This window comes from Anoplopoma fimbria, chromosome 13 (genome assembly GCF_027596085.1).
Source record: "Anoplopoma fimbria isolate UVic2021 breed Golden Eagle Sablefish chromosome 13, Afim_UVic_2022, whole genome shotgun sequence".
NCBI classification, from domain to species: domain Eukaryota; kingdom Metazoa; phylum Chordata; class Actinopteri; order Perciformes; family Anoplopomatidae; genus Anoplopoma; species Anoplopoma fimbria.
Genome location: NC_072461.1, coordinates 20,398,660 through 20,421,023, shown reverse-complemented (window position 1 = coordinate 20,421,023; position 22,364 = coordinate 20,398,660).

Genomic DNA, 22,364 nt, shown 5'->3' with positions numbered 1-22,364 from the left:
ACATTAAAGCTTGGGTTGGTAATCTTGAGAAACCAGTAACACGCTAGATTAAAATATTAATCCAATAGAAAATCATCTCCAACTCTTTTTCAAACAGAGCAGCTAGCACCAATTAATCAAACAAGAGATGCCATTCAGGCCATAAATAAAAAATGATTTGAAGGGATAATTACAGTCCTACAACAGCCACAGATACGAAGATTGTTTTCCTTTTTATTTGTCGGAGCATTTGATTTATGAACGTGTCAGCTATAGCATTTATGAATTGATTACAAAATAATTCTCAGATATGATTTGTCAAAATAACTATTAACTTTCAAGCTATGACAGGCAGACATGCACAGAACAAGCCTCAGTTTTAACATCAAATTGAACGTGACTGAAATCTAGTCATCAAGCTGGCGCAGATTTCTGCCACAAGAAACAAGAGAACAAGCCTAAACATTGACAAATCTAGGATCACATTATCTTGGATGTTTACATATGCAGACACTGCTCCACCACAGTCACTGAAATGAAAGGAGTAAGATGAAGTGTACCATAGGGCTGAGGTAGACTGTCCTTCCAAAAGAAACAACAGCATTGTTGTTTTTGGGTACTTATGTTCTCCAAGTTTCTTAAGTTCCTGTTTCCTACCAACAGTTTATGTGGGTTTATTCTCTATTAGCACCTCTAAAGTTTCCAAATTACCTCTTTATATCTTTTGTATTATAACTTCTATTCAACTTTCTCTCCAGGGCGTTGGGGAAAAAACAGCTTTAACTTACGACATACGTTAGAAACTAGCTAACTCTATGAACAAAGGCCGCTTTCGGCCTGGAATGGATCGGTCATTGGGGAGTCTTCTTGAACTTCCCAATGGCTAGTCCACCCCTTATGGACAAGGTCTACAAAGTGATGCCTGCGTTAACAGCCTATAGGCACAGTTCTCATTGCGGTCCTTGTCAAAACCTCCTCCTCTGCTCTCAAACCGCTCATCCAGTGCCTGACACATGCCAGCTCCCATCTTTCATCATCACTTCTAGAGCCACATACAGATTCATTTTCCCTTCCCACCCCCCTTTGTGTGTGTGTGTGTGTGTGTGTGTGTGTGTGTGTGTGTGTGTGTGTGTGTGTGTGTGTGTGTGTGTGTGTGTGTGTGTGTGTGTGTGGTCCGCGTGACTGTGAGTGCTTATGTGTGTGTGTGTGTATGTGCGCTGTACCCAAAGAAACAGACAGGCACACGAGCATGAAATCCACCAAACCTCCTCTAATTCCCCCTGTAATTTATGGCTCTCAGATACATGTCATGCTGAGGCTAAACAAACGGTCCTTTGTCGCTGACAGCAGCCTTTGATCAGAATGAATCGGATTCGCTGTCTCGCTGCTGCACCGGATCTACCCGCCACTGCTGCTGCCTCTGCCGCAAGGATTTTGACTCACACACACACACACACACACACACACACAAACACACACACGCAAGAAACACACACACATATGTAAAGCCTAATGGTGCTGAAAGTTTTCCACTCACACCTTAACTCACACACGCTCTTCCTAAACTCAAAGCACGACGCCCCTCATCAGTTTACTCTGAACTTGTGACCCTGGCTAACAAACCCCCCCCACACGCACCAAGTCTCTCTGCAGGATGTCTTTACAGCAGGCCCACTGGGTGATTGACAGCCATGGGGGAGAGAGGGAGGTGAAGCTCTGAGGTCAAGCAACAGCAAGCAGGAGAGCGAGTTCAACATCTGTAAAGTCAAGCCAAGCTGACGTGACCCCTGTACAAACTGCCGGGCCAGCTCGCACACACACACACACACACACACACGTATGCATTCTCACCTGTTGGCGGCCATGTTGGAAGCCACTCACTGCAGATTGCATCCAAATGAAAACATAGGGTTTTGGCTGGGGTGTTTTGAAATGTGTGGCGTGGTGAGAATCTATTTAAGCTGTCAGCCAGAGGGACATGCTAGTGTGTGTGTGTGTGTGTGTGTGTGTGTGTGTGTGTGTGTGTGTGTGTGTGTGTGTGTGTGTGTGTGCAGTAGCAGTGTAGAGTGATTAAGCACGTCGCCGTTGGCCTGTGGGATTGACAGTAACGCCGGCCGACTTGGGCACACAAGGGGGAGAAAGACTGGGGGCACTTGTGTAACAGAGACACACAGGCAGGTACTGTTCTCCCACCGAGCTCGAAACAAACCGCTGTTGACATCCCTGTCACCAACACTCATTTCTAGCGCTCAACGAGATTAGACTCAACTGGCGGCGGTAGAGACAGAGGCATCAAATTAAGCGAAAGCGGCTGACAGCGAGCATGTTCAGTGCGCTGGCTTTCTGCAGGCTGTTTTCTTCCGCTTTGCTTCGCATGAAATGTTATCTTTCAGCCTGCATTCCAAGGGGAGGGATCAAAGATTAAATTCAGGGTAGATTCGGGGAGCCGTTTGATGAGCAGGCGCACCAACAGGAGAAAGTGCGGGCTCAAAAAGACGTGAACTTTGAAGAAAGCGATGTACTCAAGACATGCCTGGTAGACAGATTTGATCATTTGGCTTCAACTTTTGCAGACTTTGTTGTGATAACACGGGCTAAATTCATTGCTGTCTTTCTGTTTCTCCGTCACAGCACACATGCAGATATCACGTTCCCCACCCATTCACTCACCCACCCACACACACTTTGAGACGTCTTATCCCTCACACACATGCACACACACAAACAAACACACCACCCCCCCTACCCGCCTACCTACCCATGCGCTCACACGTAGGCTTTTTTGACAGAGTGAAGTTGTCAGGGAAATGGAGAGGAAATGACACAGGGCATATTTTCACAAATCTCCCCTGTTGGCATACTCCACTCTGGCACAGGGCCTGTCAACAGCCTGTCTCCTCAGTTTAGCCATCAGACACAGTCAGAGTGCCAAACACACTGGGACATGCTCGTCCTCAGACAGGAGGGAAGACAGAGAGAAATGTCAACAGAGAGAGACAGGGAGATGTGTGTGTGTGTGGGGGGGGGGGGGGACGACAAGGTTTCAGAGAGAGGAAAAGTGATGCATGATTGAAGGAAAAAATCAAAATGAGTTAAACTAGTGGAGCGGTTAAGAATTTCACATCCTTAGAAAGGGGTTAAGTCCATCTCTAACCCCGCTGCTCTCATTGCTCCTCCCCCCACCCCAAACAGCAATGTCAAAATGCCGGGCCATTATCCCTTTTACTGGTACTGTAACATAAACCGCGCGGCTCGGGGCGCTGTGCGTCACCGCGAATTTGGGAAAGTGACTTTGACGAGGTGGCAGCCGGCCACGGCAGGCAGTGCTCACATCTACCTGCTTCACTGGAGGCACTGCGTTGACCCTGATGGCTGTCTCCCACAACCCCCTGCTCTGCTGCTTACCTAAACACACACACACACTCACACACACACACACACACACACACACACACACACACACACACACACACACACACACACACACACACACACACACACTACCCAGCTGTGTACGCCATCCTACGACTGCAACAGATACTCTACTGTTCTGCCTCACACCTCGGGGCTAACAGCCTCCTGTCACACAGCCTGACTAATTATCTTGGCATAAAGAGGAAAAGCACAAACAGGAGATGTTGCAAATATTTTAAACAAATGCTGAGGCCATGTATCCTGGATGACAGAGATAGTAGAGGCTGTGGATGTGTGAGAAGTTCAGGCTATTGCTCCAGTTATTTTAAAGCAGGGATCTCAAACTATGGGCAATGCAACAAAATCTGGAAAATAATTTGCTTTTATTTTACATTTAACATAACAAAGCAAGCTGTGCATAACTGCACAACTTGTCAAAATAGACACTTCTTCAACACAAATCCCCCACTTCAAAACACTTAAACGATCCCTTTGAGGGAAAGAAGTGAACTACGACTCCCAGGAAGCATTTAGTTAAGAAACATCTGATCACCAAGCCTAAAATTCTCTGACAGTGAGCAGAAGCTAAGGCCTACACTTTGTTGTAAAACATGAAGGACATGGTGCTAAAACACTGCAGGTTTAGCTGGTCGAATTGGGTCATAAACAACTGAGTCTCTTGCAGCTCCTTGCATTTCTCTGACCATTTGCGTCAAACCTTACCAACAGAAGTCCCTGAATCTTGTTGTCTCTCCAGTTAGACATTTTGATTGCCGTCTTCCTCCGGTTACGTAGCATTCCCACTCGCCCACTCGCTTTCTGTGAATTCTCTGGACAACTACCAGCTCTATTCACACATGGGCTCAATCTGACATTACACAAACTTTAGGGAGATCGTAGGATAAAGTCTGTTTAATGTCCAGTCCAACTGATTTGGACATTTGCCTTCTCATATACAGCTCCTCCGGATAATGTCTAGATAAGTTCAGGGTTGCAGTGCATGTGTGAAAAGGATTGTTAAATCATCCAGGGGACGCTCATCCCTTCCATGCTGCAAAGAATGTAGAAAATTTTTGAGTCAAGGAAAGGAAATGTGAAACAGCAGCTCTATACTGTAACGGACAGATCCCTACATTTGAAAAGTTTCAGGATATTTCCAACCAGTTTTCAAAAGGCAGCAGCTGGTGACATTCACGGCGAAGGGTAAACAGCTGAGGGAGAATGGAGGTCAACCTGCTGCGTGGAAGCCTCGTGGGAAAGACCCTGCAGCCAGAGCCACCTTTCACCACCACCCTGTCTGCAACACGGACAGCACCAGGAGTACAAACAAGGACATGTATATCTGCTGCAGCTTCCTATGTGTGTGTGTGTGTGTGTGTGTGTGTGTTTGCATCATTCCTCTTTTGATTATCCTGTCCTGAGGGAGCCACCTCCCTGGGGAGCGTTGCTGATCGTCTTGTGGCTATTGCCTGTCACCACTTCCCTCCACATCACTGCACACACACACACACACACACACACACACACACACACACACACACACACACACACACACACACACACACACACACACTCACACTCACACACATAAAGTTGCAGCATACACATAATGCACACACTGGGAAGGGGAGATACTGTTTTTTACATCTACTCCCTAGGCAGTGTGAGGTCACCCAGTTCTCTGTTTCAAAGGAGACAGGGTCGCCGCCGAGCCAGCCGAGGCCCCGTGGAAGCAACCAGTCATGTGTGATTTTCCGCTCCGCTGCTCCGTGATGAGCAGGTCTGGCCGTGGCTCAGGCCCCCAGGGCCCCGGCCCGCGGGGAGACTGACGGGCTTGGAGCTGGTCCACCTTCTGCTCCGGCCTTGTCGTATCATTGGAAATGAGGGCTCATCATCGCCTGCCAACCAGCACTGCAGTCATCATTCTCCTCCGCTCCATCAGCCTCACTGGGGCCTCAGCCCGGGTAAATTATGCTTACCCACACTGTTATTAGACTCATTATAGACCCATTTGAGTGGCTTTCAGCCTGTCACCGGCGCTCAACTATGTCTTCGGCTTGACTTGATTTCCTCTGACAGGCTTTTCTTAAACTAAAAGGCTGGGGAGGGGAGTTGGAGAGACGGGAGACTGGAGGAAAAAAAGAGAAAAAAAATGCATCTTGAAGGAGTCAAGCAAGAGGCTTACGGGCTGATGTAGAACATTGATTTGCTTTTATGATGAGGCACACATTGCGGGTTTTGGCGTTGCTCACCGAATTTATGAAAATATTTTTTTGCATTTCAGCTGGAGACTCATGGATATAAATGGTTCGAGGGGCAAGAAAACTGGCAGGCTGAGTCCATCTTGCTGGTTGTTGACACATTTTTAAACACAGTTGAGAAATGACCCTCATTTCTGGAAACCTAAGGCCTTTCAATTTTACTGTGCTTGGCAAACCAATGCAACTCACTTGGATTCCCAATTGCCTGTCAGCTGCTGGGTCTGCCATCCATTCGTTTCCCAAGTCCTGTCCCCACTAAACCCTCTGCTACATCTTTCATTCTGTCATCGCTAACATGATAGGGAATTCCCCGGGAGAAAGGGAAACTTCATTGAGAAAGGCTAAGAGAGAGTGTGCACCATCTTCCCTCCATGCTAAACGTGAACAGAGCCAAGATCTCTCAATCTGCGACGGCTCATTTGGAAATGTAGCTCTGGGCTCTGGTTCCCGCTCGCCATTGCCAAATACAATATTTCTTTTTTCTCATTTCTCCAGTTCAATTTATAAATTCGTGATTTTTCATTGTCAGCTACGTCCTTTTGAAGTTTTTTATTGAATTTCCTGCTGGACTCAGCTCTAAGGTCCATTTTTTTCCTTATTGCCCCAGCTTAGCTCCCTACTGCTGTTTCACTTTTCTGCCTTTTGCAACATGTTCAAACTCTAAGCCTTTTCCAGTTCACTTTCCAGTCTTGTAGCCACTTTCTTTTATTTTTTAAAAAGCTCTCCTACTGCATCAGTTGCCATCATTATCTGGGTTTCTCATTATTTTCACAGATATTTCTTTGCATTTCACCTCTCGACTCTGTCAGGAGTAGCTGTGGGTGATATCATTGTCATGTCACTGCTCATTTACATCACATGGATTGACAGCAAGGCCCGGGCCAGCTCTGCTTCTGATAAAGGCTGATCTAATCCATACCACTGTGTACTTTCTCCCACTCAGCTCCTCTGTTCTTGGCATCGATGTCTTTAAACCCAAAAAGCATCCCTCTCTCTCTCTCTCTCTCTCACCCCCCCTACATGTGTTTGCAATTCCCCTCCGGGGGGTTATGATTCAACAGCGGCATCATCTCAATTCGTCTCAAAGCATGAAGCATCGCAAGAGAAACTAAAGTGGGAGACAAGACAGCCCTCTCTGCCCCCCTTTCAGAGGCAAGAGCTTGAGTGTGTTTGGCGGAGTTGGACGTGAGGCTCGCTCTTTGGGATGTGGGAGTTTAAGAAGAGAGTGCCACGCTGGCCTAATCACATTACGGTTGCCATATTATGTGTCAAGCTGTCACTTTCAATTTGAGCCACCACACTGCAGCGGCGGGGCCCTGGCTTTTCTTTATATTTCTGTTTTGATTGGGGCTCGATAGTGACTAAACTGGAACTGGGTGTACACAGCGAGCGAGGGAGACCGCGGTGAAGGGCGCTGATCATATGTTTACAATTAGTTTTGTTTGTGGTGTGGATGGAGGTTATGTGTGTCTGTGAGAGTTTCGGGCAACCGTTCCCGCTGACCTCTTCACACTGAATCACATGTCTAATCTTATTCTGGTCTACCGTTTGAACTGATGTCATGTGTCTCATCGTCAAATCTGTCACACTGGTTGACGTGGAAACTGTGTCGAAAGGCGCGCAGGCTGTGCGTGTGTGTGTGTGTGTGTGTGTGTGTGTGTGTGTGTGTGTGTGTGTGTTCATGAAAATCCTGCTCAACTCGATGAGTGGGGTAAATTGAGGAGATACAGACTGACAAGAGGGAAAGAGGGGGTAGGAGGGGTTATGGGATGGGGGGGAGCAGGGCGTGAGTTCAGTCAAAGCCAATTGTTCTCCAATTGAGTGGAATGACTCAGAGGAATTGGTAGAAGTTGGGTCTTATGTGTGCAAGTGGCTGAAACATTTGAGCGATTGAGTTGAAATTCCTCCTGTTTCTCTACTCCGGAGTGTTTTTACAGCTATTCGGATCCAGCCTCCCCTGAGCAATCACTGTCCTCCCTTTCTCTTTCCCTCTTTACCTCCCTCCGTTTATGTATCTCTCTCTCCATCCCTCCATCTGTTTCTGTCCGATAGATCATCGGCGTGGTCATAAAGCCCAGCAACCTGTCAAGGCTGAGGGCTTCTGGCTGCTCTTTCAGACGAAGCCTCAGCATCAGTCGACAGAAGGAACAAAAGTAAGTGGAGATGAGACACAGAGGGAGGAGGGGCGCAGAGTGAGAGAGAGTGAAGGGGAGAGACGGGCCTTGGTGGCCATGCTGACATCCTGAGACATCCAGCTGGGAATCTGTCATTTCCAATGGGTTTTCATCTCAATCTCCTCTGTAAAATATTCACTGCTATCAGAGGGCTGTTTTGTAGCTGGTAGATGACCCAGAGACCAAATCTCATCCTCATCATAGTCAAGTCTGAGACAACAGCAGCACTGCAACAGAATTATAATCCAGGACAATAAAGTGACGATAGCAAGAAAGATGCAGAATGTAAGGAATAAGGTTATCTTTGTTAGCTACAAGCCAATTTAACACACCCATGGTAGTCACTAAGATGATTAACTCCCAGTTGAGTCCGCTACTAATGAAATTGCAAATGTGCATACATAATTGGGACAGAGCCTTTATAGTTTGTGATTCTACTCATAATAAATACAGTAGTGTAGTTTTATTAGCTCTCTCAGTAGCTAAATGCTGCTGTTAGCTTATGCACAAGGTAGGTTGTTCGGCTCAGCATGACGCATACATTTAGCAAATGCATATCAATATGTTCTCTCAGCCTGGTTTCACCAAATAATGTTTGTATGAAATTACAATTTGTAAGTTATTTAGTGTGCAATAACAATGCCATAATCACTTTTTGCATTTATATATATATATATATGAATATGCTATGCTCAGATCAAGTGTCAATTGTATAAAAAGTGAGAGAGTGAGAGCTGCTGGTGGGCGGGACACTGGACTTTCAACAAGCAAACCGGTGTTCGTGTCCCAAATTGTTGTTGTTTTTTTAAGTTCAGTTAGTTTTGTTTGTGACTTGTTTGTATACGTATGTTTTTTAAATTATATTACTTAGTTAACTTACTTATATTAAGCCCAACCATGATGTTTTTTCATAAACTAAGAGGATTGGTTGCCTAAACCTTGCTGTGGCCGTTTCACGGAAAGTGTGTGGCTCAAAAGGACATGTGTCGTAAAATTTCTCCTTTCCATGACATCAGGTTGGTTCTTTGTATAAGCATGGTAGCGCTGTGACTTATTGAAATGCCACTAGGAAGCTAAATTGGTCATTTAACTTAATAGAATAGTGCACTCTTTGAACTAGCTAGCTGTTGTGCTAAACCTTGTTGATCTTTTATAGAGTGTTGGCAAGCCAACTCTATGACTGGCTGGTGCAACTTCCTGTCCATTACTCCTTCACACAACTCACACAATTAAGAGTCAAGCCAAGTTCACACTACAGACTTTCAAAGTCATCAGATCATTGTACTGTTCACATTGCTGTTTTGGAATAAGGTCACATACTCCAAGATGGTCTTGAATCCCAGATTAGGTCTCATAACTAGGTTTTGTCACAAAAACAGAATCATTAACTAGCACATGGATTTCTTGGGGGCCTCTACGGCAATCCAGGACCAGGTGTTAAACAAGTCAATTTCTTGGGTTTTGCGCCAAGCCTGAGCCAGGAATCTTCATGGATAGATCTGATCTACGTGGCTCCAGTTCTTCAATGATGGATCTGAGGTGTTGTTGTCGGGGATACGGGAGATTTTCACAGCCTCATCTTCTTGGATTTCGGAAAACCTGGAGATCCTTCTCAATCTGGTAGAAAGGTGATTAATACTAATACAATAATGTATCTGCAGGGAAAGTTGTACCAATAAGGCTGCTATTAACAGGCCGAAGGAGAGTTAAAAAAAATAATGTGCCTCTCTATATGTTACTACGTAGAGAGTGACACCACATGCCATTGGCAGGGCTTCCATTTCATACAGTATGTAACGGAGAGGGACAGATGCAGTCATATTGCAAAAGATACGTTTTTCTTCCCCCTCATAACCAAATCCTGGATGTCTCATGCTTCTGTGAGCCACTTTGAGCATTTTATTTCTGTCACTTTGTTGTTTATGCAAGACTTATCCTTTGAAAGGCTATGTATCCATTGGTCGTCAACATTATTCATGCTTATTACCAGTACGATTCTGGCCAAATTACAAAGGACAAACGTACAGCACAAGGACTTGATTATCCAAATGCAGTTACCAAGGCATCCATATGAGCACAAGTAACTTGTCATGCTCTGAGTGTTTCATCTGACTTGATTTATTGCGTCTCATTTACATTCCAGCTCCTCACAGAGTTAATGGTCCATAAATCCTGTGTAGATAATGTCCATAGATTAAAGTGAAATAACAGGCAGTATAAATCAATTCCAGAACAGAGTGATCTGTTGTTTCAATAATGTGCACCATTAGTTTGAGAAGCAGACCTCTGACACACATGAATGCATGTGCAACACTTTATTCGTCTTTCTCAGTCTTGTTTTCTCCCTATAACTCCTTTCACACATTTCATAATTTCTTTGTAAGTCGGTGCTTTTTGGGTCTCCATGTGAACTCTTTCCACACATGACCATTCTGTATAGATTTCTGCTTTTTCCTGTTCAGTGTTCTCCCGTTTCACAAAAACTCAAATTCTAATGAATTTTAAACTTAGTTTTGCAGTTGAATGAATGTTTATCCTCCTGGCTCGGTTACCAAACCCACCTAAAGTGGGTTTTTGGAAATGCTACTAGGAGCTGAGTTGGGAGATTGGCAGCAGACTTCACAGAAAAATTACTTGGGGTTTTGCAAACATGATGGTGAAAATATGCAGAGGATTTAGGGAGTGAAAGACGGGCTTATATTTTTGTTGACCCTTTTGTGACTAATTCAAGTTGATGTTAATGGCAACCAGTGCTTTTGAGCCCCAGTTGTAGAAGTTTGAGGTCGGTGTTCACCAATTGGTCAATTTCAGCGCCAACTACTCCCTGAGAGTTTCTGGGCCATCGGAAAGTACTATCCATAAAGCATGGATGAGGTAAATCTCCACATTAAAGGGACAGTGTGTAGGATTTGGTGGCATCTTGCGGTTTGGTTGCAGAAAGAAACCAACTGAATACACCTCAGCTCACTCCTCCCTTTTCACTGCTGTAGCATAAGCTGCAGAGTGCAAAGCCTAGGCAATGCCGTTTGCCACGCTAAGAGGCTGTCTTTACTACAACAGCACTATTTTATCAGCAACAGAAATCAGATGCCTGCTGAACGTACCACAGTTTCAGAAGCGTGTCGGTGAACTATGGTGTCCTGAAATAAAAACGCTAGAGATAGTGTTTGGCTTGTCTGTTCTGGGTTACTGTAGAAACATGGCAGTGTAACTGGGTGGACTCTGTGAAGTTCTGATTCTAAGCTTACGAAAACATAACAATTCATAAGCATCAGGTGATTATACAATAATGACAACAAAGTCATGAATATTACATTTCATTTATGCTACACTGACCCTTTAATTATTGATTCTTGTTTAGAATTTAGTTTTTTTTGTTTCCTTACTGTTTGAACAAATGTTTATCACAAGATTCAGCAGCCTGTGTTGCACAACTCAGTGACGTACAGCGTTGCAAATTGTGATAGTTCCTTGGGTCTGAGACATATTGACATGCCCAGAACTAAAGGCATTCAATTTAAAGCCTGCTTCCTCCAGTCGAAACACTGGTCAAGTTTCTTTCTCTCACACACGTCATTGTCAACATATTCAAACGTATTAAATCCAGTATCTAAGGTGGTACCGAAAACAACGTGCAGGCAGGTTTATGAACACACTCCCCAGCACAAGTAGGGGTATAATATTTTATGATGGAGCAAAAGTTATGGACTCTAATAAATATGCACACATGTGCTTCTTGTGCAGAGTTGCTGGCACTGGTAGGCCACGTTAATGTGTCACATTAAAGTAGACCGCCTGTTGACAAGCCCTGTTTGACCCCGTCAGTGTGCACGCTCCGCACACACTTTAAAGAGTTGTTATGCACTTGCATGCTAAAACTCGTAGCAGAATACATTATGTCTCCCGTGGTTCAAAGTGCATAATGCAATGCAGATCTTGATTTGTGTCAAACAGCAATGAGAGGGAGTAGCAGTGCTGAGAGACAGAGAGAAAACACAAGTAGGAAAGAAATTTAGAAAGAGAGAGAGGGAGAGAGACATCAAAGGCCGATGTGTTTTCCATACAAGAGGGCGAGCAGGGCTTTAGATCAGACAAGCTCTTCTGTAAACAGCCTCCTCAGATCCTGCCAGCAGGAGGTTCCCCTTCAGCACGCTGCTTTGTCTATCAAAGTGCTCCCATAGTATTGAGGGGGCACCGGAGCAGTGCTCCTTGCCACTTCCCTCCCTCCCTCCCTCCCTCCTCATATAGAAAGCCGGGGTCGCTACATCCCCCCAACACTGAATCACAAAATAAAAAGTGATTATCTCCTCCCACCTCCACCAGCACTTCCACTTCTTTTCCCCTTTTTCCTCCCTACAGCTTCTCCTTCATGTGTTTCAAAGGTTCCTCTCTCTCAAAACTTCCTCTTTCACCTCATCACCTCCTGCTTCCCCTCCTTCTCTTCCCTCCTCCACCACCCTTCAAACAGCTGTTTTGTTCTTGGGAAAACACTTTTTTACCATATATACTTTTACTGAATTTTGTCTTTTGACCATGTCGTACTTTCCAGCATCTGAGGCAACTAGAGGAAGGAAAAGGAGTAAGATAACCAGCAAATACAAGTGTACCACGAAGGCCAAAAGAGAATAAAGTCCATGACATGCTTATTAATGAGAATACAGATTCTCCTCTGAGCCAGAGTGGAACGTTATTGTGGGGCTGATTTTCTTCTCCTTCTTCTTCTCTCTAGTCTTTTCAATGGGCTTCAGGAGCCAGCTTTACAAGCTCTTCCCTTCTCTCATCCTCCACTGATCAAAGCCCGCTCACACAGATATATTTCCCCTCACAGACAATGCCTCTTCTCAAGGTGCTGTCAGGTTCCCTTCTTTGCTTTAATTTCATCTCTTAAACTTTTTTTTTTAATCCCCGTACCCCCTGCCTCCCTTTCCCTCTCCTTCTTTTGTGCGGGCTGTCAGCCGTGACAGTTTGTTGCCAGGAGGGACTTGTGGGAAGAGAAGGTAGGTGCACTTTTACAAAGAGCCGCCGCCTGGCTGCACCTCACTCACACTGTCACTCAAAACAGGGCCGACTCGCACTCGCACACACTCACAGACGTACACACAGGCAAGGTGACACGCCCGGCTTTCATGCACCAGCACCGGCAACAGCGAGCCCCGCTCACACATTTACAATGAGACCCACACGCCGAAACATGACAGACACCTTGACCTTGTGTATGTTGTGTCACGTAAAGGTATCAGCGCTTAAGAGAGGGGGGGAGGCGAGTCAGGCTGTGAAGCCAGTTGCACTGTCTGGGTGTCTTAGATCATAAGCCAGAAGGAAACTCGGAACGACAGAGCCGTGATGGAGCGCTGGCAGAGCCGCTGACAGGGCTTAGAGGACAGATAGAGGCTGACATCTCCCTGTCGCCTCGGGGAGACACGCGGCCCTGAGTGAAACCTGAGGAGTCCTCCCTGCAGCCATAACCACCAGCCAGCCCTCGCAAGCCTAATCCCTTAAAGTTCACACAAAGACGCACGGGTGACAGAAGTGCAGGAGCAAAAAGGAAGACAAGAGGAGTATCTTTTTAATTTCCTGAAAGAGAAAGATGATGAGGAGAGAGTTCGCCTTGAGGGGAAGGATTGAGTTTGTGAAACATTAATTATCCTGCCTTCCCCACCCATACATACTCCCTGCCAATCTGTGTTCATTGTGGAGGTGCTGGGGCTGCTCAGAGCAGGTGAATGGCTTCATCTGTTCTTGTAAAGGCAGTTGTAGGCAAGCTTAGGAATTATTCTGATGTTTTGTAGAAAGTCAAACTTCTTTCGTCTAGGCGTCAACCAATATAATATTAACAGAGGATGGCCCTATTTTGTGGTTTCTCAGTGAGATAGCCTCTGAACCAGCAAATGTTGGAGAACAACCTCATCCAGCTACATGAAGCTCGATTTGAGATTTTCCTTTGAGGTCTTACCTCACACTATTAGAGTCCGGAAGTAAGAATACACTAAAGATATTATACATGTTAGAAAATAATTGCTGAAAACATGTGAAAAACATTGTGAATGCACTGCAGCCGTCCTTAGCATAACCTCTCCCATAACAGTGTATCAAAACTAGAGCACATCAGTGGTTCTGCTGCTCAATTGCCATTTACAACAAATACTTCCAAATGGCCTGCAGTTTGCTAGCTAACAGTGGTTAACTGACCATATGGCATACTGGGACCAGTCCCCGTGGGCTGCAGGTCATCCAGGATGCTGTCACTAGTGATTTTGACCTTTGCTTTGATGATCATGTTACAAAGGTTATGTGCAATCATGTTTTGTCCATTACATTTGGGTAATGTAAAGACACAAAAGTCTCTCTCTAGAGCCACTGTTTTGTTTGTCCATTCATGGCTGCTGTATAACCATGGCGGTGCAACATGGCAGACGCTTTGAGAGGGGCTTGCTCCTCATGTGGATACAAACAACTCATTCTAAGTCAACGAAAACACAACAATTTCTTATTATTAGGTGATTATACAAAAATAAAAACATATTATATTCCATTTCTGCTAATAAATCCCTCTAAATCCTGCAAACTGTTCCTTAAAACATCTCATTCCTCTTTAGCAAACACATCGCCTATACATGTATTACAGCTTTCATCAGCCAGAGCCACGGTACTTTACTGTGTTATTGCTGTCAGACAATTGAAGGAGTATCAAAGAGTGATTTCACTGTAGCACGTAAATGCTACATGTTAACAATAGTGAAGAGTAATTCCTCCATGGTTGAATTGAGACGTCAATCAAAACCTGGCAACGTAAAACAGTGTTTCCTTTACGTAGAGACATCTGTGGTACAGTTTAAACACCACGCCCGCTACAGAATCCTGAATAATAATATGCATGTTGTTCTTTGCGGTTGGGTCGTGTAATATGCGCTGTGACTTGGCCAACAACAACATTGAAAAAAAAATTCAATCGTGATGTTCATAAAGATTCATACATGATATTTGACCTCCACATTTAACGTATCCTTAGCATTTAGGAGCAGTGAGCTGCTGTTTAGCTCCAGGGGAGCAACTTAAGGTTCAATGTCTCGCTCAAGGACAGTAGGAACTGGGGATCAAACTACCAACCCTGTGGTCAAAGGACAACCAGCTCTTCCCCGCTGAGCTACAGCCTTCAGAGTTCAAAGAAAATACTCTCACGCCATTATTCGGGCAATCTAAGACCTGTTACAGAACTACGTTACAAAACGCAGCCCCCTCATTCATTTCAATGAGACCACTGCATCGGCACAGCATGATCGCAGAGTTCTAAAGTATTCTAATCCGCTGCGATGTTGACATCTGATAAACTAAAAAAAACAGGGATCTATCACTCAGAATGAACTTCAGGGATCAGGTTTCATTAGTTGTTTTTTCAAAAGAGAAAGGACAAAGCTCAGAGAGGGAAGTCTTGGCATTGTCTTTGGTTTGCCCTTTAACACATGTAGCACATGACAGAAGACTGTGGTGTCAGAACAGGTAATCTATACTGGAAATACTCTGTTTGACTTGGTAGACAGGAACAGGATTTTTTTCTGACGGTTTAGTGTCAGCCCTTATAGACAGACGTCTCCAAATCTCCTCGTCTCTCCAATTACACCTTTTTTTGTCTTTGTGTAAATAAATCCTCCTCTTCACCATCACATGTTTTTTTTCTTCCTGTTTTGCTCCAGTCGAACATCAACACGTCCATTCGAATTCTCCGGAAGAATGACTGTCTCTACTCACACATGGGCTCAATCGACCTTTACCCTTGACTTCGTAGTAAGGAGCTGGCAGAGTGTGTTCAATGTCTCGTGCAACTGCTTGGGACATTTGGCTTCTCACATACAGCTCCTTTAGATAATGTCTGGAAAGTGACTATTTTCTCACCAATTGTGAACACTCAAGGATTCTAATCTGGATTTTTTATATGATGAGATATTGATATTGAACAGTGCTAAAACTGTATAATTTTTCAGCAGTAGGATAAAGAATATTATAGGTCATGGGCCAATAAGATATATTTTAAGAGCTCAGACAGAGGCTTTAAGAAAATGATCATGTACAGATGTAAAACTGTCCACACGTTTTGCAAATTCATCCGCATTAGTGCAAATGAATTTCCCCTCCACATAAGGCCCCCCACTGCTTGTCTGGGGGGCTCCTCACCTCCTGGACCCCCTCTGTCAGTCTCACTGAATAGGCAGCCAGCTGGGTGCTGTAAAACCACCTCCAGCACTCAGTAACCTTCAGTGTTGAGTGTCATGGGCTTAAGAGAGATGATTGCGCTGTCTTTGATGAGCAAAGGTGCCTCATCTCACACCTCCCTTTAAAACTTCAAGAGACGACCACTCAGCTCCCAGGAATGAGGATATTAGCTTGTCAGTGGGGTGACAAGTTTAGCACAATAGGGGCGTTTGGCTGGAGTGGATATATTGGGCGAGTCAAAGGGCCGGGGAGAAGCAGTCACATGCTATTAGGCTCATGCTGGTTAATTTTGACGGAGGAGGCATAATTTTTTTTTTTTTTTGCTGGGTTCAAAGCATGTTAGCGCCCTCACCAAACTGACTCGTACTTTACTATCTGTAACAAAACAATTTGTTAACTAAAACGCCATGTTTTGTCTATGCGTCCAATTGATTGTTAACAGATCCAGTTTGGTTATTTAAAAAGCCTGAAGACAAAACTTTCTCAAAAATCTAATTACATATCTACATGCTTACAGAAAGTTGCTTGTTTTTTTCATTTCAGCTTTACCCTGAAGGCAAATAAGGCAGGTTAAAGTTGATCTGCAGTGTTTCACACGTGATGTTTGAGTCGAGGGAAGGCTTGTACACCCGTGCATCTATTTTGTCATTTTCAAAGTTATCCTTTGTGATCTCAGGCTTGAATGTTCAATGAGTATCTTTAAGATGTGATGTATTCTCCACAGTTACAATTCTCTCTTCCTTCCCCTACCTCTGTCTTACTCCCAGTTCCTCCAGTTTCAAACAACGCATTACTTTGACTGACAGCTCCAATCATTCTACTGTGTTTGCTTGGCAAGTTCAAAATGTGACTGACACTCAGCTCATTGGATGGGGGAGGGCGGTGGGGGGTGTCAGGAAGGGAGGGGAAAGGGGCAAGAAATTAAACAGAAAACAAAATCCTCCCTGCGTGACAACTCCCCCTCCTTCTGAAATCTTCAATCCCCCCCCCCCACCTCCACTCCTTCTCTTCCTCTTCTCCATCCTTTTCCATCATCTTTCCATTCCTGTCATTCCTCTTTTTTTTCCGCAAAATCCGTTTTGATAGCAAATCACCACGGGCTCGCCAAATGACAGATAATCCTTCACAGTTTTATCACTAAACCCTCTTCTTCTTATTTTGTCTCGCAGCATGTACAGTACGTACAGCTGCCGTGTTTGCTGATACGATCTGCCAGCCGTCACGAGCCGTGGCGGATCCCACAGAAGAATGGAGGAAGCTCGCCTCCACAGCCCCGGATAAATCATAATAATATTCCTTGTTTTTCATTTAAGAGGGGAAAGCATTTACATGCATTTAAGGACTGATGGTCACAGTCCTCCAATTTTCTACATTTATTCCACCTCCCACCTCTTCCTGGGCCTTATTAAAATAAACACATACTCAAATATAACTATTCAGGATGTATAAGATATTTGTACCACTATAAATTAATAAGGTTTGCATGACATACCAAAGCGTTCATAAAAAGATTAAATGTTTTTGATTTCATAAAATCTCAGTTACAGGAAGTAAATTTGCAGATTGAGCATGAAGTCAAACTTAAATTTGAAGAATTGAGGCTGAAAAGCTTCAGAGTTTTTTATTAGTTCTATCATGACTATGCCCTTACTATGAATACATTTTACGTGATCTCATCGAAAGACGTGTAAATAGCACGCAACTGTAAGGACAGTTGAGCTTTATGTGTGTCATTTCCCACCATATTGTTAACAAAGCATATTCACGCGGTTGGGTTTTCATTGCAGTCATTTCAGACCACATGGTGTTAAATAACTCGCCAAAAGCAACATCCATGTTGTGATAACACCCTAAATGACTTAAGGAAATGGCTTGTCATTCATAGGCCAATTGGTGAGACCAGACAGGTGAGTGAGTACCAAATATTGAACTCCTTCGCCGAACAGTAAACTAGTTTTTTCTTATTTTCTTATCTTAATTTCATATTGACTTTAATTTCTTCATGTTAAACTACATTAATACACTGGCAGTTTTCTTAAATAAAATAATACATGTCAAAATGAAATATTAAGTGCCTTGTAAAAAGATGGTGCCAAAGGGATTCATACTCAAAACATAGAAGAAGCTACTATGAAAAACTGTCAAACAGGCGATGGCAGTCATGTCAGCATGTGAGCTGCCCCCATAATTTACCTGTTACAAGCCAATTGTCACTATTAAAAACAGGGAACATGTTTTCAACTATATCTACATAATAACTGATGATTAGCAACAGTAATTTATTGTTGTCAGTCTCACGGCAAGCCGGCCTGGCTGGATCATCAAAGAGAGCAACGCCTCAAAGCGCCGCTGATGACAAATACGGGCATTGAGAAGGTAAGGCGAGGAATTAACCAGATGATTTACTCCGGAAAGCTCTGCCTCCAATAATGGGTTGGCCTGAGGGATGACTCTGATCCAGCAGAGAGAAATAAAGAGGGAGAATAAAGACAGTAGAGAGCCTCGATTCCTCTTCATTGTTTAGAACATTTACCCTCCGATGTAGCAGTCCACATCTGATGAAGAGCTAAATCCTGCCAGTCCTTTTATTCAGCGCTCGATATAAAGAAGGGTGAGCCTGAGAAATCATTCATACACCTGCACAAGGCGTAATGCCCCCATCCTTCTCCCTTAGGGTCAAACAGGCAGTAAATCTCTGTGCAAAATAACTTCCCTTAAGCTGCCTTATAGCGGATCCACTTCTATGCTTCTTATACAGATGATGTCCTCAGAGACGGAGGGGACGTCTAGTAGCACAAAACAATAAAGGAAGAGATAGAGAAGCGACGTAGAGAAATGAAAAGACAGAGGCTGGAAGAAGAGTTGAGAGCAGTAAAGAAGGATGAAAGGTTGTGTAATATGCAAAGTGCACATGAAAAATAAAGGATTTTGGTAAATCTTTCCACTCTGATACACTGAATTCTCAACATCATAGAGGTATTAAATAATGATCAACTGGAGGGATATTTGTGTGCACCTTTGTTTGATCTTTGTGGCATTGTGAGTGTAAATACAGTATGTGGATGCTTTATAGTGTGTGTGTGTGTGTGTGTGTGTGTGTGTGTGTGTGTGTGTGTGTGTGTGTGTGTGTGTGTGTGTGTGTGTGTGTGTGTGTGTGTGTGTGTGTGTGTGTGAGTGGGAGCTGTGGTGAGGGAAAAAAAAAGAAAGTGTTGTGTTGGATTTGCAGGGAAACGTGATTTATGTTGTGGAACTTTGATCTTCTAAAAGGCTTTGGATTTTACACCACAATAATTCTCCTTGGGCACAGCTTAAATAAATGATGGGCCTGTTGCGAGGTCCAGAATAGCTTCTAATAGAATGATCGACACAGAAACAGGGCTGTGGCTACACTTGGCATTTCTATGGGTCTTTGAAGACCCAGTGACAAAAAGAAAGGGGATAGTTCTTCCATGCTAAGTAATAATGCATTTTTAAACAAATACAATAAAAAAATGCTTCTTAATCTATTCCTTACACTTATTTTCTTACCCACTGTGATGACAAGGTCAGAGCTGCAGCCCTGGATCAGGGAGGGACTCTGTGCCTTTGCTAAGGGGCACTTCGGCAGACGATATGTTTGCAGACTCCTGGGCCTCCTGTTGAAGGGCAGATTCTCCCTACTTACCACTGATACAATACACCAACTCACATCCTTGGGGCCTTGCCATAGTTGGACAACAAAGAGTTAACAAGAAAAATCTCTGAAATGATTTCCAGAGAGGTGGGATTTCTGTTTGTGTGTGTGTGTGTGTGTGTGTGTGTGTGTGTGTGTGTGTGTGTGTGTGTGTGAACGAGGTCTGTGTTTCTCATTATGTTTGAGGGAACGAGGTCTGTGTTTCTCATTATGTTTCGTGTAATAAGCAGTGATTAAAATCGTTGCTGCCTGCTTTACAGGTGTGCGCATGTACACACACACATACACACACACACACACACTTTTACAGCTGTGTTACAGGATGAGGTCACCTAAAAATGAGCACACATAATGTAGCCTCCCTTCTTAGGTCAATTCTGCTGACAGACATTAAAGTCACTTAAATTTGGATCATTTAGATGGAATGTTGTTGATACAACATATGGGTAAAAACACTGATCGTGCATTCACACCAGCCTGGTTTAGTCCTGCATCACAACCTCTGGTGTAGTTTGTTAAGTGCTAACTAGCAAATAATAGTAATCAAACACAGTAAACTGAAGAGGTGACAATATTAAACAATCTATTGCTTAACATCAGCATGGTAATGTGTCATATTAGCATGTTGGCATGCAGACATCCCTTCATTGGGACACATAAACATGGCCATTTACCTTAGACGTCTAAGGTAAAGAATTCTCCTCAGAAGGATGTAGGCCTACACAGCTGAAGGTAAGGATGGGTCAACTTGCACGCACCGCAACTTAATAATTATTATACAGATAATTTATAACCTATAAATCAGATGAAAGGACAGGTCGATATATTTGCATATATACATTTTTACTTCCTCCTGTCTGTCATTTTCCTCCTTTACTGAAAAGACAGGCAGTCGTTCAAGAGAAGAATTCCTCCCTGCAGGCCTGCTGAATGAACGACCTGCCAGGCCATGGACGTGGTTTTAATAGCAGCTTGCACAAACACTGTAAATTTACAGCTGGGAACGGCTCCCTGAAAAGAACTTCAAATTTGCCAAAGCCATAAGTCCAGTCAGCAGTCTCTCACTCTAACTGTGTCTCCATCCGGTTGTCTCACATTACTTCAGCATATAAGTGACTTTCTCTCTCTTACAGAAGTGTTTAACCTTCATATGATCATCCATACTGGTATGGTAGTCATTTAGCCATGTGTCTAACGTGGCTAAATGATGGCAACTTTGGTTTGTCCACCACTTTGGTCCAGACTGAAATATCTAAACCACAATTGGAGGGTTTGCCATTCAAATTTTGCATAGACATTCAAGGTCCCCAGAGGAGGAACCTTAATAACTGTGGTGAACCCTTGACCTATAATCTAGCGCCCATCACACTAGCGAATGATAGTATGGAAACACAGCAAACTAACGAGGTGACAAAAGTAAACATTCTATTGCTAAACATCAGCATGGTAATGTGTCATCGTGAGCATGTTAGCATACTGATGTTAGCATGTAGCTCGAAGCACCGTTGCACCTAAGTTCAGCTTGACCTAGCATGGCTGTGGTTTGGTTACACTCAGAATGACAGATGGTTTTGTGTGATCCTGCGTTATTTACAGGAAGATTCAAGCAAAAAACAGAGAAATTGAATGATGAAAATAAACATTTTCAGTTAAAATACAAAAAGTAATGGCAGTAACTGCCAGCTACTATGATAGTAGGGTTATGCATCCATGGTACACCTATAATTATCCTTCTGTAACATCCCTATGGAGTACCCCATGTCCTCTTTTCATATAATAAATTAGCTTGTAGATAAAGTCAGTCCCCCACAACGAGAAGAACACTTTAAATCTCCGCAGACTAGCTAATTTGCAAACAGATGGGATCAAAGTAAAATTCATTTAAAAAACCTTTTATCATTTAAACTGCCTCTGTGAGAGATCCCCAACTTATCTCTGTTCTCCTACTTCATGACCACCTATGGTGAATAGAATAAAAAAACTCCTAACCTCTCTGAAACGCTCACATTTTGTGATAAAAGAGTTTTTCCCTATAGAAAACCTGTGTGTGAACCACAGAAACCAGGACTTAACTCAACAGAGCCGAGCGAGAGTTTGGGCTCCAACGTGTTAAAGGAGTTTCTCTGTCTTTCCTCGATGCTGGCAGCTGGATGTACTCAGCACTGACTCTAACATGGAGCTTTGAAATAGCAATCAATGCCTTTATACTGCAGGGAGGGCTCGTAAAAGTGTCGTTGAGAGGAATATATGATGTCGTATTTCACCCTCCCTCCCTATTTTTAAACACTGAGTTATGGCAGCAGCAATGTGTACCCATTAAAGGTGATATGATGTATTTTCTGCCTTGTTCAGAGACTCATTCATCACCATGGACCAAAAAGAAAACTGCACTTACTCTTTCACCCTTTCCTCTCCCATCTTCTCTCCACTCCTCACCCCGACACCGTTCTTGTACGCTGTCTTGAGTAATTTACGATACACCGGTAGTGCAACCTTCTGGCAGGAACTGCAAGAGCAGCTTGCTCTTTCTCCTGGCAACTAAATAACCTTTTAGAAAAGACCAAACTTGGCCAAGTCATCTGCTGCTGCACATTAAGATGGGACAGAGCTGGACATGTGCACATAATCCTTCACACTTCTTTCTTAGGCTTAGAG